We start from the raw sequence: 16,080 nt of genomic DNA, 5'->3' as shown, positions 1-16,080 counted from the left end.
AAGTTGAAATTGCAACCAGCTTCTCTTATTGAAAAAGTTTCTGCAGTATTAATAGAAGAAAATCAATGAAAATGATCACACTGTAATACCTCAGCAGAAATGTGCCCAAACATACATGCACTTCAAAGTAAAGAAAATTCTGCACTGTTTCAATTACCAGATAATCATTTCACGCAACAGTCAAATTCCAAAGAAAACACAGCCTACACATATGTTCTCAAATTACAGGTAGATTTGGGACAAATCTTTTAAGCTAAATGATTTGAAGGTGAATTTTTTAAATGGCATTTTCTGTATTAAAATATTCACTAATTTGATGTAGCTTAGATGTAGAGTTCTAATGGATTTTTTAAAATATGGAATGCCTCACAAATCTGCATGTCATCTTTACACGAGGGCCATGCTACTCTTCAGTGTAATACATATTCCAATTTTAGTATATGTACTGCTGAAGTGAACACTAGATTTCTAATATTTATTATAATAAATGAACTATAGGAGCATAAATCCTGATTCATATATTTTAATTTGTAAATATATCAGTTTGATGAATGGAGTTGTTTTTCTGTCGAATCACATTGAATTACTTCCATAGCCAAATCCCTGGAGTAAGTTATGAGCTCATTTAGGACATAGCCTGCCAAGAGAAGATTTGGCACACAGTAGGCAGTCAATAAATACTGGAAATAGCATGTATTCTATTAAGGCATCCATCGTATAGATTTTCAACCACATGTAAACTCTCCAGTTGGAATGTTAACAGCAGTCATTAGCCTCTCATCCAACACACCTGAGGGTTGCTTCCCCTTCCATTAACTGAAATGCTTTCTGGAGACACACATTAATTAGTAATAATCTAGCTTCCCGTGCAAGTAAGCAGTGATTCCACCGATGTACTCTGAGACCATATAATAATGATTTTAGAGTCACTGCATTCCTTGTTCCCTCAGTTTATGTTGATATTGAATTACATGTCATAATAGAAATAATCATTTATCAAGAACAATCAAGGGAGGGTGAGGTTCAGACGAGTCCTTTCCCATCATCTTGGGAGGCTTCCTAAATCCTCATTCATAGATATTGAATGCCGGGGCAGGTGGTGGGGTGGTGGGTGGTTCCCTGTACTAGGCATTGAGTATGCAGGCGTGAAAAAGATGTGATTCCTGTCTTCAAGAAGCTTCTGATCTAGTAAACAGAAGTTTAAGCTCATACGTGTGACAAAATATTACACTAAGTGCTGAGAGAAAGAATGAAAATATCAATAAGGGGCACTTCTTGGTGGTCTAGTGGCTAAGACTCTGCGTTCCCAATGCAGGGGGCTGGCTTCCATCCCTGGTAGGGGAACTAGACCCTACAGGCTACAACGAAGATCAAAGATCCTGTGTGCAGCAACTAAGACCCAACCAAGTAAATGAATAAATATAAATATTAAACCCTCCCCCCCCACACACAGATGAGGAAGCTGCCAGTTCAGAGTTATATCTAGGTGAGAAAAGCTGGAAAAAGCATTCCCGTCATACCTGATGAACACGTCAGTTCCCTGTTTTAAAAGGCATCTAAATGCTCCATCTTCCTGTGAGAGCTGTAGGAAATGTTGAAGAAAGTTAAATGCAAGAAAAGAAGGCCTGGGAAAACTTGACAAGGACTCATGGTCTGCAATAAGACATTCCTTAACCAACAGGCATAAACTTTCAGAAGCCAACAGCAAATACAAGACTAGTTCCTACTGGGTGTTGCCTGTGGGCATATCTATAAACACGTGATATACTGCCTTGCACTGTAGCTAGTTTTTCACTTTGGTTTTCATTCACGAGCCCTAGAGATAATCAATGGCTTGGGCCCCTGACCTACCAGGCTCAAAACCTCCAAAGAGTGGTATGTCCTACAGAAAAAAAGGACTTTTGGAGGTATGTTTAAAAGTCCCAAGTTGTCCGTGTTCCAGGGGCCAGTGAGCTCCCTGCTGCACTCTTGCCTCCCTGAAGGCCTTCCCCAGCCAGTTCTTACCACTAGCATGTCACCCCCAGCATGGATTATGTCTCACACTTCTTTCTTGGTACCCTCCATACCTCCTGCCACAGTGCCCTGCAGGTAGCTCATTTGATGGTTGATAATAATGATGATGATAACAAGCACAGAAACTCTCCAAAGATGCCCAGGATGGTAAAATCTCAAAATGTTTCCATGTGTTAGAAGTTCTGCAAAAAGTGCAACTGGTCGACAGGTTGGCCTGTTAAATACATTCTGTGCATTTTCTATTCCCATCCTCTCTTCCCTACAGTATTGAGATGATAGTGACTAGGCTGACATATGCCTTCTTCATTTACACTGCCCATGAAAAAACATGGAGGCTCCTGTTGGAGCCAAACAAGCCTTTTTATCTGCTTAACATAAGTCAGCACATGGAGCAGGTCCTACCTGAGGCCTGCCTGGGCAAAGTCCAGGTCATTGTGAGACCTTATGTCCAATTTATCTAGGGTTCTGATTTACCAAGAAATATCCCAAGGAGCCACCACAGATGCCAGGCCTGTGTTAGTAAAATGAGACACAAGCGCCCTAACCTATGTCCAATAAGCAGAGGGAAATCTTTGATCTCCCTGGGCAAGACACACTTCTGTTGCTTGTAGTCCTTTTTGGACCTGTAAAGCTCCTATTTGTTGCAATAGCACTTATTTGTAAAATTAAGGGACAAAGGGCTTGTTTGCTTTAATAAAAGCAAAGAACAAGCTCAGTCATTTATGGGAGATTTCATTTGACTCCTGGGTCAGTGGTTTAATTTTGCATATGTTCTCATAAATGTAACTGCTGTGTTTTGTGAGACAATCATCTTGTAAACGAAATGTGCTGGCAAAGAAAAATAAGTTTGTGGCACCCAAGACACAAGGGGAACTGGCATATATGGAAAACGCCTGACGTGCTTTCCTCCCCAGCCTCATGGTTATCTAGCAGAAAAGGAACACCCTCCCTCCAATACCCTCCTTGCAAGTGGTGAGCTTTTCCACTGACCTTTACCTTCTGGGTAAATTTTAATATCGAGAAGCAGCAGCTGGAAGTAACCCCAGCACTTATCTCAGTGCTCTTGGGCTGAAGAAAAATGTTTATGACTTAGTAATCCGTCTCTCATGCATTTCTAGGATATGTTCATGCTCAGTTGCTTCGGTTGTGTCAAATGTCAGTGGCAAATTGAGTAAACGCAAATTAAATGGAGAAATTCTCTGGTGTGTGCATGTGTATAGATGTGTGTATGTGCATGCACATGAGCACATGCCTGAGTTTGCATGCCTTGTTCCCAAAAGCCAAGACCCACATCAGTTCAGTTCAGTTCAGTTGCTCAGTCACGTCCAACTCTTTGCAACCCCATGAACCACAGCACACCAGGCCTCCCTGTCCATCACCAACTCCCAGAGTTCACTCAAACTCATGTCCACTGAGTCGGTGATGCCATCCAACCATCTCATCCTCTGTTGTCCCCTTCCCCTCCCACCTTCAATCTTTCCCAGCATCAGGGTCTTTTCAAATGAGTCAGTTCTTTGCATCAGGTGGCCAAAGTATTGGAGTTTCAGACCCACATAGTAAAATATATTTATGGGAATTTTAGAGCCTTGTATATTTGCCTCAACCTTACCAGGGCTGGAAAATCCAAAAGTGCAGACAATCTCCATCTGAAGTTGCCACTATTAAATGTACGTTGGTGTTATCATAAAATTGGTTCAACACAGCCTCTTGGTCTTCTGTAAGCAATCCTGACACTGGGGTTCCCTACTGATAAGACTGGAGCTATGCCTAGAGATACCACTTGATTTTAGCACCTACCAGATGACACTGTACTAAGCATATTATCTCTAACCTTTTTCCCAAATGGCTGAAATCTTACAGGACATACATACTAATCCTTGTTTTACAGATGAGGAAATTAAACCTCAGAGAACTTAAAAAGTGGGAAAATATCATTTCAGTTCAATCACTCAGTCATGACCGACTCTTTGCAACTCCATGAATCACAGCACACCAGGCCTCCCTGTCCATCACCAACTCCCAGAGTTCACTCAAACTCATGTCCATCGAGTCGGTGATGCCATCCAGCCATCTCATTCTCTGTCATCCCCTTCTCCTCCCGCCCCCAATCCTTCCCAGCATCAGAGTCTTTTCCAGTGAGTCAACCAGTCACATGAGGTGGCCACAGTTTTGGAGTTTCAGCTTAACATCAGTCCTTCCAATGAACACCCAGGATTGATCTCCTGTAGAATGGACTGGTTGGATCTCCTTGCAATCCAAGGGACTCTCAAGAGTCTTCTCCAACACCACAGTTCAAAAACATCAATTCTTCGGCAATCAGCTTTCTTCACAGTCCAACTCTCACATCCATACATGACCACGGGAAAAACCATAGCCTTGACTAGACGGACCTTGGCTGGCAAAGTAATGTCTCTGCTTTTTAATATACCATCTAGGTTGGTCATAACTTTCCTTCCAAGGAGTAAGCGTCTTTTAATGTCATGGCTGCAATCAGCATCCGCAGTGATTTTGGAGCCCCCCAAAATAAAGTCTGATACTGTTTCCACTGTTTCCCCATCTATTTCCCATGAAGTGATGGGACCAGATGCCATGATCTTTGTTTTCTGAATGTTGAGCTTCAAGCCAACCTTTTCACTCTCCTCTTTCACTTCACAAAGAGGCTTTTTAGTTCCTCTTCACTTTCTGCCATAAGGGTGATGTCATCTGCATATCTGAGGTTATTGATATTTCTCCCAGCAATCTTGATTCCAGCCTGTGCTTCTTCTAGCCCAGCGTTCCTCATGATGTACTCTGCATATAAGTTAAATAAGCAGGGTGACAATATATGACCTTGATGTACTCCTTTTCCTATTTGGAACCAGTATGTTGTTCCATGTACAGTTCTAACTGTTGCTTCCTGACCTGCATACAGGTTTCTCAAGAGGCAGGTCAGGTGGTCTGGGATTCCCATCTCTTTCAGAATTTTCCAAAGCTTATTGTGATCCACACAGTCAAAGGCTTTGGCATAGTCAATGAAGCAGAAATAGATGTTTTTCTGGAACTCTCTTGCTTTCTCCATGATCCAGCGGATGTTGGCAATTTGATCTCTGGTGTCTCTGCCTTTTCTAAAACCTGCTTGAACATCTGGAAGTTCACGGTTCACGTATTGCTGAAGCCTGGCTTGGAGAATTTTGAGCATGACTTTACTAGCGTGTGAGATGAGTGCAACTGTGCGGTAGTTTGAGCATTCTTTGGCAATGCCTTTCTTTAGGATTGGAATAAAAACTGACCTTTTCCAGTCCTGTGGCCATCATATATGAACATAAATTAGTCTGACCCCATGGTCAATCTTTTCCTACACACACATAGCCACTGATTTTATATATATCTAGGACTACAGCCAGTCACCCAACCTTATTTCCAAGAATGCTTTTCTGGGTGGTTAATACTCAAGTATTAACTAGTATTATTGTCAAAAGTGCTATACCTCTGGCTTCCCAGCTAGAAGCAGACACCGTCACTTACCCAGTCTGCTAGCTGGGACAGGAGGACATCCCTCCTCCACCTGAGATATCAAGATGCTAGCGATGAGGTTTATGGAACATCAACCACTTTTATGAAAAATCTACTGCTCATCACTCAGTCATTCATTCATTCAACAAATATTTACTGAGGGACTGGTCCATGCCAGGCACTGTATAATGGGCTAAACTTGGCAAGTACAAGATAGCACCCACCTTGGAAACACTCACAGTATTAGGGAGAAAGTCAAAGTGTTAGTCACTCAGTTGTATCCGACTCTTTGCAACCCATGGACTGTAGCCCGCCAGGTGTCTCTGTTCATGAGATTTCCAGGCAAGAATGCTGGAGTGGGTTGCCATTTCCTTCTCCAGGGAATATTCCTGACCCAGAAATCGAACCTGCATCTCTTGCATTGCAGGCAGATTCATTACCATCTGAGCCACCAGGAAAGCCCAGTATTAGGGAGAGAGACTATCAAAAGAATGATTCCTGTGCAAAATGATAAAAGCTAGAACTGGAACAAACAAGAGATTACTAGACACAGAGCAAGGACTACCACTGGTCATGGAGTGCTTCAAATAATTTACAGAAGAAAAGCAGCATCTAGACAGACTCCAAAAGAACAATTATGGTGAGCCTGATCGTTGAAGGGAGGTGGTTAGGAGATTTCCAGGCAGAAAGGATGGGATGTACATGGACCTAGAAGTAAGAGAAAGCCTACACGTCCCCAAACCTGCAAGTTCTTCCATGTTATGTGAGGGGGAATGGAGGAGAAAATAATGACTTTGGACAACTAAAAACAGGACAAGTGGTGAAGGTTCTGGTGAGAAACGTTAGGACTCCATCGTGGAGGGAACAGTTTCCCCAAACAGACAGTTTAGGATCTACTCTTAGTCATCCAAGTAGAGTCTCAGGGAACTCAGAACATTGCTCACCTGACCCATTTGGAAGGAAAACATGGCACTTGTAAGACTTGTCCCCATGTGCTCCTCACTGAGCCCTAAAGAGTGATGGTGGTGTTGCCCCCCGTGCAGGGATATGATTCTCTCACAGCTCCATGAATATTCACGAGCGAACTGAGGGGACCAAATCAGGAGATGGTTGGCTGCTGTCAAAGAGGTTGTCACTCATTCATTTGTCCATTCATTTAATCGAAACAGTACAACAATATGATTTAAGTCAGGGGGTGGCAGCCTGTGCCCATTGAGTCAAGTGTGACCAACCATCCTCTCTTGTAAATAAAGTTTTATGGGGACATAGCTATATCTGTTCATTTACGCATTGTCTGTGACTGCTTTCACACTATTAGAGCAGAGGTAAATTGTAGTAACAGACCAAAGGTATATATCCGTGTTAGTCAATCACGTGTATTTACAGACACAGAACTAAGTGGAGCACTGGGGGGAAAGGCATATGTAGAAAGTAGTTAGGTTCAGTTCAGTTCAGTTGCTCAGTTGTGTCCAACTCTTTGTGACCCCATGGACTGCAGCACACCAGGCTGCCCTGTTCATAACCAACTCCCAGAGCTTGCTCAAACTCATGTCCATCGAGTCAGTGATGCAATCCAACCATCTCATCCTCTGTCATCCTCTTCTCCTCCTGCCTTCAATCTTTCCCAGCATCAGGGTCTTTTCCAGTGAGTCAGTTCTTCACATCAGGTGGCCAGAGTATTGGAGTGTCAGCTTCAGCATCAGTCCTTCCAATCCTGTTGAGGTTTATGGGTATAAATCTAAGGTTAGAGCAGTAAGCGTTGTTGCATTTTTCCAGATATATTCAGTTGTGCTGATACAGAGGTGAAATAAAAAGAAAGCTGAATTTACTGAGAGTTGGAATTTTGCCAGGCAAACACGGAAGAGGTGGGGCCAAGGGAGCTGAATCAGTGTGCCTGAAAACCACGCAACAAAAGACCAGGAAAGCTGAACTGGGGAAAGACGGATGCTTGCCAGTGGGACAACAAGGAGGCCAACGGACTGGAGTTCCTAAACATGCCCAAGAATTACTGGAGCAGAATCAGTTTCTACTACTCACTTATACTAGCACAGGTGAACGGAGAGATAAGAAGAGGCAGTCAAAGAACAGACAGAACAGTGGTGCGTAAACTAACGACCGGAATCCTTAGTGCATGGGGGGCAGTAACGGAGGGGAAAGTAGGTCACTGTAAACGGTGGGGGACAGGGCACAGGGCTGCCCAGTTCCACGCGCTTCAGAGAGCCAGAGGGAGCAGACAGCAAGTGGCATTAAGTGCATAAAAGCAGTCTGAGGGGAAAGGTGGGCCCCTCCCTAAATAATTTCAGCCAGGGGTAAGCAACCAAGAGAGAAATACTTACACAGTAGAGGTTAAATGTAAATAATGCAAAGAACTGTGTTATTAGGGTAATACTCAACATTCAGAAAACAAAGATCATGGCATCTGGTCCCATCACTTCATGGGAAATAGATGGGGAAACAGTGGAAACAGTGTCAGACTTTATTTTGGGGGGCTCCAAAATCACTGCAGATGCTGATTGCAGCCAGGAAATGAAAAGACGCTTACTCCTTGGAAGGAAAGTTATGACCAACCTAGATAGCATATTAAAAAGCAGAGACATTACTTTGCCAGCCAAGGTCTGTCTAGTCAAGGCTATGGTTTTTCCAGTGGTCATGTATGGATGTGAGAGTTGGACTGTGAAGAAAGCTGATCGCCGAAGAATTGATGCTTTTGAACTGTGGTGCTGGAGAAGACTCTTGAGAGTCCCTTGGACTGCAAGGAGATCCAACCAGTCCATTCTACAGGAGATCAATCCTGGGTGTTCATTGGAAGGACTGATGCTAAAGCTGAAACTCCAATACTTTGGCCACCTCACGCGACGAGTTGACTCACTGGAAAAGACTCTGATGCTGGGAGGGATTTGGGGTGGGAGGAGAAGGGGACAACAGAGAATGAGATGACTGGATGGCATCACTGACTCGATGGACATGAGTTTGAGTGAACTCCGGGAGTTGGTGATGGACAGGGAGGCCTGGCGTGCTGTGATTCATGGGGTCGTGAAGAGTCAGATATGACTGAGCGACTGAACTGAACTGAACTGACTGAGCTGTTGTAAGAAATAGATAAAACCCCAGAACTCAGGGTCTTAACTCAATAGAAGTTGATTTCTAGCTCAATAAACTCAGTGGAAGTTTATCTCTTGGAAGAGGAAGGAGTCTTTTCAATGTAGATACTCAAACACTCAAGCAAGTTGAGGGAGGCGTTCTCACTGGCAGTATGTGGTTCCTACAGCTGTTGGGGGTGTTGACATGAGGACAGTAAGAGAGAGGGAGAAGAGCACTGCATTATGGGCCAGGCCTGCAAGTGGCCACATCACTTTCTCCTATTTAGTAATCTGGCTGGGAATGGAGTCTATTTTGTGCTGAGATACAAAGGGAAATAAATTTGATTCCTTGCAGTGGAAGTCTAAGGAACAGCTTAAGCAGTACACTTTGATGGAACTTTATCAGAAAAAAAGAAACCACAATATAATTTTTAAAATCATGGACTCAGAAGAATTTGGTTTAAAAACCTAGCTTTGTCAAACACGTGACCTTAAACAGGTCACATAAACCTATTAATCCTTTTTCATAAAATTGGGATAAACAACAGTTCCCCTGCTTTAAAGGGTACAAGAAAATGCCAAAACGAAATATGTATTAAAAACATAAAAAATGTCTTATGAACTCTGAAGTACTGCATTTTTGTTGTTCAGTCACTCAGTCGTGTCTGACTCTTTGTGATCCCATGGACTGCAGCACACCAGGCTTCCCAGTCCTTCACCCAGAGCTTCCTCAAATTCATGTCTGTTGACTTGATGATGCTATTCAGCCATCTCATCCTCTGTCATCCCCTTCTCCTACTGCCTTCAATCTTTCCCAGCATCAGGGTCTTTTCTAATGAATCAACTTTTCACATCAGGTGGTCAAAGTATTGGAACTCCAGTTTCAACATCAGTCCTTCCAATGATTTTCAGGGTTGATTTCCTTTAGGATTGACCTGTTTGATCTCCTTCCAGTCCAAGGGACTCTCAAGAGTCTTCTCCAACACCACAATTTGAAAGCATCAGTTCTTCAGCACATAGCCTTCTTTATGCTCCAACTCTCACATCCATACACGACTACTGGAAAAACCATAGCCTTGACTAGATGGACCTTTGTTGTCAAAGTAATGTCTCTGCTTTTTAATAAGCTGTCTAGGTTGGTCATAGCTTTTCTTCAAAGGAGCAAGCATCTTTTAATTTCATGGCTGCAGTCACCATCTGCAGTGACTTGGGAGCCCAAAAACATAAAGTCTGTCACTGTTTCCATTGTTTCCCCATATATTTGCCATGAAGTGCTGGGACCAGATGCCATGATCTTAGTTTTTTGGATGTTGACTTTTAAACTAACTCTTTCACTCTTCTCTTTCACTTTCATCAAGAGGCTCTGGAGAAGCGCTAGAGCGACTTTGAGTAGATACCCCACATCCAAGGGCAGAGAAACCCCAGCAAGACGGTAGGCACTGGAGCAGAATGTAGTCCCTTTTATCTCTGCCTATTTAGTCCTCTCATCTTTAACTTCATAGCTCAAAATCAACATTCTTCTTTAAAAGACAAATACTATATAACTCCATTTCTTTAAGGGACCTAAAATAGTCAAATCACAGAAACAGAAAGTAGAAATGTGGTTACCAGAGGCCTAGAGGAGGGGAAGGGGGAGGGGGCTGTCCTTTAATAGGGTTAGGGTTTCTGTTGGGCAAGACAAAACAGTCCCAGAGAGCTGCTGCTCAGTCATGTGAATATGCTTAATGCCACTCACCGCACACTTAAAGTAGAGAAGGCAATGGCACCACACTCCAGTACTCTTGCCTGGAAAATCTCATGGACGGAGGAGCCTGGTAAGCTGCAGTCCATGGGGTCGCTAAGAGTCGGACACGACTGAGCGACTTCACTTTCACTTTTCAATTTCCTGCATTGGAGAAGGAAATGGCAACCCACTCCAGTGTTCTTGCCTGGAGAATCCCAGGGATGGGGGAGCCTGGTGGGCTGCCGTCTATGGGGTTGCACAGAGTCGGACACGACTGAAGCAACTTAGCAGGAGCAGCAGCAGCAGCACACTTAAAAATAGTTGAGTTGGCAAATTTTATGAGTTTTTTAACCACAATTAAAAAATAAATTTTCATAACTGAGTCACTTTGCTATACAGCAAAAATTAACACAATATTATAAATCAACCATATGCCAATAAAATTTAAATCAATAAATAAAAATTTTAAAGTTCTACATTCTTCTTAAATCCTTTGTTCAGCCACCCTGTTTTAAAATTTATTGGTTTATTACTTTTGGCTACACTGGGTCTTCTGTGCTGCAAGCGCGCTTTCCTCTAGTTGCTGCCGGCAGGGGCTATTCTCCAGTTGTGCTGCACTGGCTTCTTACAGCGGGGGCTTCTCTTGTTGCAGAGCACAGGCTCTAGGTCATGTGAGCTTCAGCAGTTGCCGCTTGCAGGCTCCAGAGCATGGGTTCAGTAGTCGTGGTGCATATAAGTGCTTAGTTGCCCTATGGCATGTGAAATCTTCCCAGACCAGGGATCGAACTCATGAGCCCTGCCTTAGCAGGTAGATTCTTAACCACTGGACCACCAGGGAAGTCCCGGTTCAGTTATTGCCTGTAGTTACCTTGCCCTCTTCCCCAAAATTACTGTTTGTCCTTTTACTTGTTGCTTAGTCATGAGCCTACTTGGAGCAACTACTTTTGTCTGAAACTGTTAATTTAGCATTTTAGCATAAAAACTTTTATCTATTTGAGTTTCAATTAGACACTAATAATGAAATTGTTTTAAAATCAGTATCTGCATCTTCCTTTATACCTTCTAGGTGCCCTTCTGATAATGGCATTCAATAAGCACCTGCTGTTTTAACTCAGCTGTGTCACAGTAGGCACCATCAGATTTGGAGAGCTAAGGCTGAATCTGAATTCAATAGAAAGGCTAGTGTGGGGAATAGGTTAAAAGTAAAAGTCATCAGAAAAGGCAGAACGGGCTGTCAAGGACAACTAAGCTGATGGTGGCCACTTTCATTTGCTCATCCTTTTATTCAATAAAATATTGTTGAGTTCCCATGTCTAAGACATAATACTTATTCTGTGAGAGACAAGTCTGACACAGTATCTGCCTTTAAGAATTTATCATCTTATAGTATCTGACTCTTTCTTCCAAGAAAAGTTGGAGGAAAAGGGCCAGACAGGTTGGGTCATGTCAACCTAGGTTTTGGGAGGTGAAAGCCAGGTACAGTAGCAACTCAAGGAGGACAGAAACATGTGCTAAAATATGTGCAAGGAACAAAAAATAAAGCAACAATATGAGAAGTTAAATTTGTCATCAGGTACAAGAAGCAAGCACAAATGCCAATATGTGAAATGAAGACAAAGGTAAGGTAAATGCAGGAATGGAGCAAGAATTAAGAAACAAGATATGTATTAGACATATGCTAATATGTCTGCTGCTGCTACTGCTGCTAAGTCACTTCAGTCATGTCCAACTCAGTGTGACCCCATGGACGGCAGCCCACCAGGCTCCCCCGCCCCTGGGATTCTCCAGGCAAGAACACTGGAGTGGGTTGCCATTTCCTTCTCCAATGTGTGAAAGAGAAGTTGCTCAGTCGTGTCCGACCCTTAGCGACCCCACAGACTGCAGCCTACCAGGCTCCTCCGTCCATTGGATTTTCTAGGCAAGAGTACTGGAGTGGCTTGCCATTGCCTTCTCCGGCTAATATGTCTAGACTAGACAAAATTGAAAAGGATGTTGGCCATTGTCAGAAACAGGGTACCCCAAATTCTCCCTTCATGGGTTCATTTCCAGTTACAATAGGTGGATTCACCAGGGGAAAAGCAGAGCAGGCAAGTAGGGTAAATCTACACACAATCAAATTAAAAGCACAAGTACCATTAGGAAGGAGCAAAATAATATGAAACTGCACAAGAGACAACAGAACAGAACAGGTAACAGCACAGATGATGATGTCAGAGAACCTAGGTTCAAATCCCAAGTGTAACAGTTATTTGCTATGTGACCTTGGATGAGATAAGGATATTCCTCTGTTTTCTTATCTGTAAAATAGGAACAACATTATGCCTGCCTTACAGGAGATGTTTCAAGGGTGAACTTAGTTAATATATGGGAAAAATATGCCAGTGTTAGGTGTTGTGATTTAAAGGCAGGAGGAATCACCTCGGGCTGTGAGGGAAAACTTAACTTTGTACAGGAACTGGCATTTGAGTTTGCTTCTGAATTAGAGACAACTTGAATATACAGGATGGGAGTGTGGAGACAAGTCCAAAGTGACATGAATGCTCAAACTGTGTTTAGAAACATAGATATAAATACAGGTTGTATGCCAGAGGATAATAAGAGATAGGGCTGGAAAGGTGATTTGTAACCAGCTAAGTTGAATGTCCAGAGAAGGCAATGGCACCCCACTCCAGTACTCTTGCCTGGAAAATCCCATGGACGGAGGAGCCTAGTAGGCTGCAGTCTATGGGGTCGCACAGAGTTGACACGACTGAAGCGACTTAGCAGCAGCAGCAAGTTGAATGTCAGGCTAAGGGGCCCACCTCACTCAGAAAGTAATGGAGAGTCATCATGGGCTTCTGAACAGGGAAGAAGTCTGCTAGAGCAGTCAGATGAATCTGGTAGCTATTGACATCATGGACTGTGGAGTGAAGAGACTGGAAGCATTGTGTCCAGGGAAGTGGCAAAACTTCCCAGGTGAGGTATTAAGAATCAGAGAAAAACAGTTAGGTACAAAGGATATCACTAAAGCCTTGCAAAGCAGACAGTTGTAAGAAAAGTGCCCTTGAAAAGAGATTAACACAGAAAGTATATACTGCATGTTCTAAAGTGACAATGGAGAATTGGAATCCCTAGTCATCATATTTTTCTCTACCTGGGTTGTTCGTTTCTATGAAAATTCCTTTGAAAGGAATTCAGACTCCAAAATACTGTCTTAACCTGGGTCTCCAACCTTCTCTCTCTCCTGCCCCAACAGCACACCCTGTATTACTGTCAAATTGTATTGTTACTCCTGCTCAGTGAACATATTGCAAATCATAAGGCAATGTGAAAACCTAAGGTCTTATTTACTCTTTTCTTCACTTTGGGCATTGGCTCACCCAGGTTTCTCTCCCTGGAAGAATCTTCTCATCTCCTAGGACCAAATTCCTATGTGCCCTTTGAGGACCATCTGAAACTCTGCTTTCACGTGGAGCTTTCCTCAGTCTTCCAGCAGAAAATGATTTCTCTTTATCTATACTTTCAAAGCACTTGATATATTACCCTCACAACACTATAATTTAATGAAAACAAATTAGACTATTAATAATTGCTACAATTAAAAAGCAATAAACACTGCTTGTGAACATGTCATAACTATGGCATTACAACTTTTTTCACTGCAATATTGCTAGAGAGCTTACAAAGCCATTTTTTTAAATCTATGCATAGGATAGTTAGAACTGGACATGGAACAACAGACTGGTTCCAAATAGGAAAAGGAGTACATCAAGGTTATATATTGTCACCCTGCTTATTTAACTTATATGCAGAGTACATCATGAGGAACGCTGGGCTGGAAGAAGCACAAGCTGGAATCAAGATTGCTGGGAGAAATATCAATAACCTCCGTCCGATATGCAGATGACACCACCCTTATGGCAGAAAGTGAAGAGGAACTAAAAAGCCTCTTGATGAAAGTAAAAGAGGAAAGTGAAAAGTTTGGCTTGAAGCTCCATATTGAAAGCAAAGATCATGGCATCTGGTCCCATCACTTCATGGGAAATAGATGGGGAAACAGTGGAAACAGTGTCAGACTTTATTTTGGGGGGCTCCAAAATCACTGCAGATGCTGATTGCAGCCAGGAAATGAAAAGACGCTTACTCCTTGGAAGGAAAGTTACGACCAACCTAGATAGTATATTAAAAAGCAGAGACATTACTTTGCCAACCAAGGTCCATCAAGTCAAGGCTATGGTTTTTCCAGTGGTCATGTATGGATGTGAGAGTTGGACTGTGAAGAAAGCTGATCGCCGAAGAATTGATGCTTTTGAACTGTGGTGCTGGAGAAGACTCTTGAGAGTCCCTTGGACTGCAAGGAGATCCAACCAGTTCATTCTAAAGGAGATCAGTCCTGGTTGTTCATTGGAAGAACTGATGCTAAAGCTGAAACTCCAATCTTTTGGCCACCTCATGCAATGAGTTAACTCACTGGAAAAGACTCTGATGCTGGGAAGGATTGGGGGCGGGAGGAGACGGGTACGACAGAGAATGAGATGGCTGGATGGCATCACCGACTCGATGGACATGAGTTTGAGTGAACTCTGGGAGTTAGTGATGGACAGGGAGGCCTGGCGCGCTGTGATTCATGGGGTAGCAAAGAGTCAGACACAACTGAGCAACTGAAAAGAACTGAACTGAATAGGATAGTGGTGTTGGAGAAGCCTCTTGAGAGTCCCTTGGACTGCAAGGAGATCCAACCAATCCATCCTAAAGGATATAAGTCCTGGGTGTTTATTGGAAGGACTGATGTTGAAGCTGAAACTCCAATACTTTGGCTACCTGATGTGAATAGCTGACTCATTTGAAAAGACCCTGATGCTGGGAAGGATTGAGGGCAGGAGGAGAAGGGGATGACAGAGGATGAGATGGTTGGATGGTATCACCAACTCAACGGACATGAGTTTGAGTAAACTCCAGAAGATGGTGATGGACAGGGAGGCCTGGCATGCTGCAGTCCATGGGGTCACAAAGAGTCGGACACGACTGAACTGAACTGAACTGAGGAAAATCTAATCCTTTTAATCCTTTGATAATACAACATGACTTAGCAACTAAACAGCAACAATACAAAAGACAAGAAAATTATTATGAGTCTCATTCTTTACTGCTGATAAAAATGAATGACCCAAATCACACAGCTAAACCCAGATCCAGGGAATTTTCCACCCACTAAGCTCCTCTTATCCTTCCTACCTGAACTGCTGACCCCTAAGCCTCTCAGGTAGCGCCCATGATGGTCCAGTGAACAGGGTCTCCACTGTGTGCCATTCCAAGGGCAGAGGCTCTGTCATTTTCACTTTTCAGTTTCCAGGTCACATTACACCACCTGCCCACTGGAGGTTGTGCCCACTGTCACAGTGTTTTGTCTCCAGCCCATTTACTGAAATGCCCCAAGCGGCCAGGACCAACTGACCAGAGATGCAGTCAAAATGAAGACTATTTACCTCCCTGGATCCAGGAAACATGGAGGAATCACACTGCTGGTCTCAGAAAAGCAAAGACTGAGCCAGATTCCATGGTTCCTGATTACCACTGGCTTAGCACAGTCTTCTTAGCACAGATGCTCAGCAAGACGTTGGATATTCTGCCCAGATTCCACCTAACACAGGAAGAAGAAAGAGGAAAATGAAGGAGTTTTTAGAATTTTGCACGAATTTATAATATTCTGTGACTGCACTCAAGCATCTTGCTTTTTCTGTCACTGAGATATAATAGATAGTTTGTCATTTTCATTTTCTAGCTGAGTTAGAC

General features: G+C 43.1%; 1 non-coding gene across 1 annotated transcript; it reads right to left on the bottom strand.

Moving 5' to 3' along the window:
* Positions 1-350: 350 nt before the first annotated feature.
* LOC129537304 (U6 spliceosomal RNA) lies at positions 351-461 on the bottom strand. The gene has a single exon (XR_008681973.1). It is a non-coding gene; the product is annotated as a U6 spliceosomal RNA (small nuclear RNA).
* Between the last annotated feature and the right edge of the window lie 15,619 nt (positions 462-16,080).

The sequence above is a fragment of the Moschus berezovskii genome, chromosome 6, assembly GCF_049115385.1.
Source record: "Moschus berezovskii isolate FMDL1 chromosome 6, NW_MosBer_1.0, whole genome shotgun sequence".
NCBI lineage: Eukaryota > Metazoa > Chordata > Mammalia > Artiodactyla > Moschidae > Moschus > Moschus berezovskii.
Note: the sequence above shows the minus strand (reverse complement) of the source record. Positions and strands in the feature narration are given on the sequence as shown.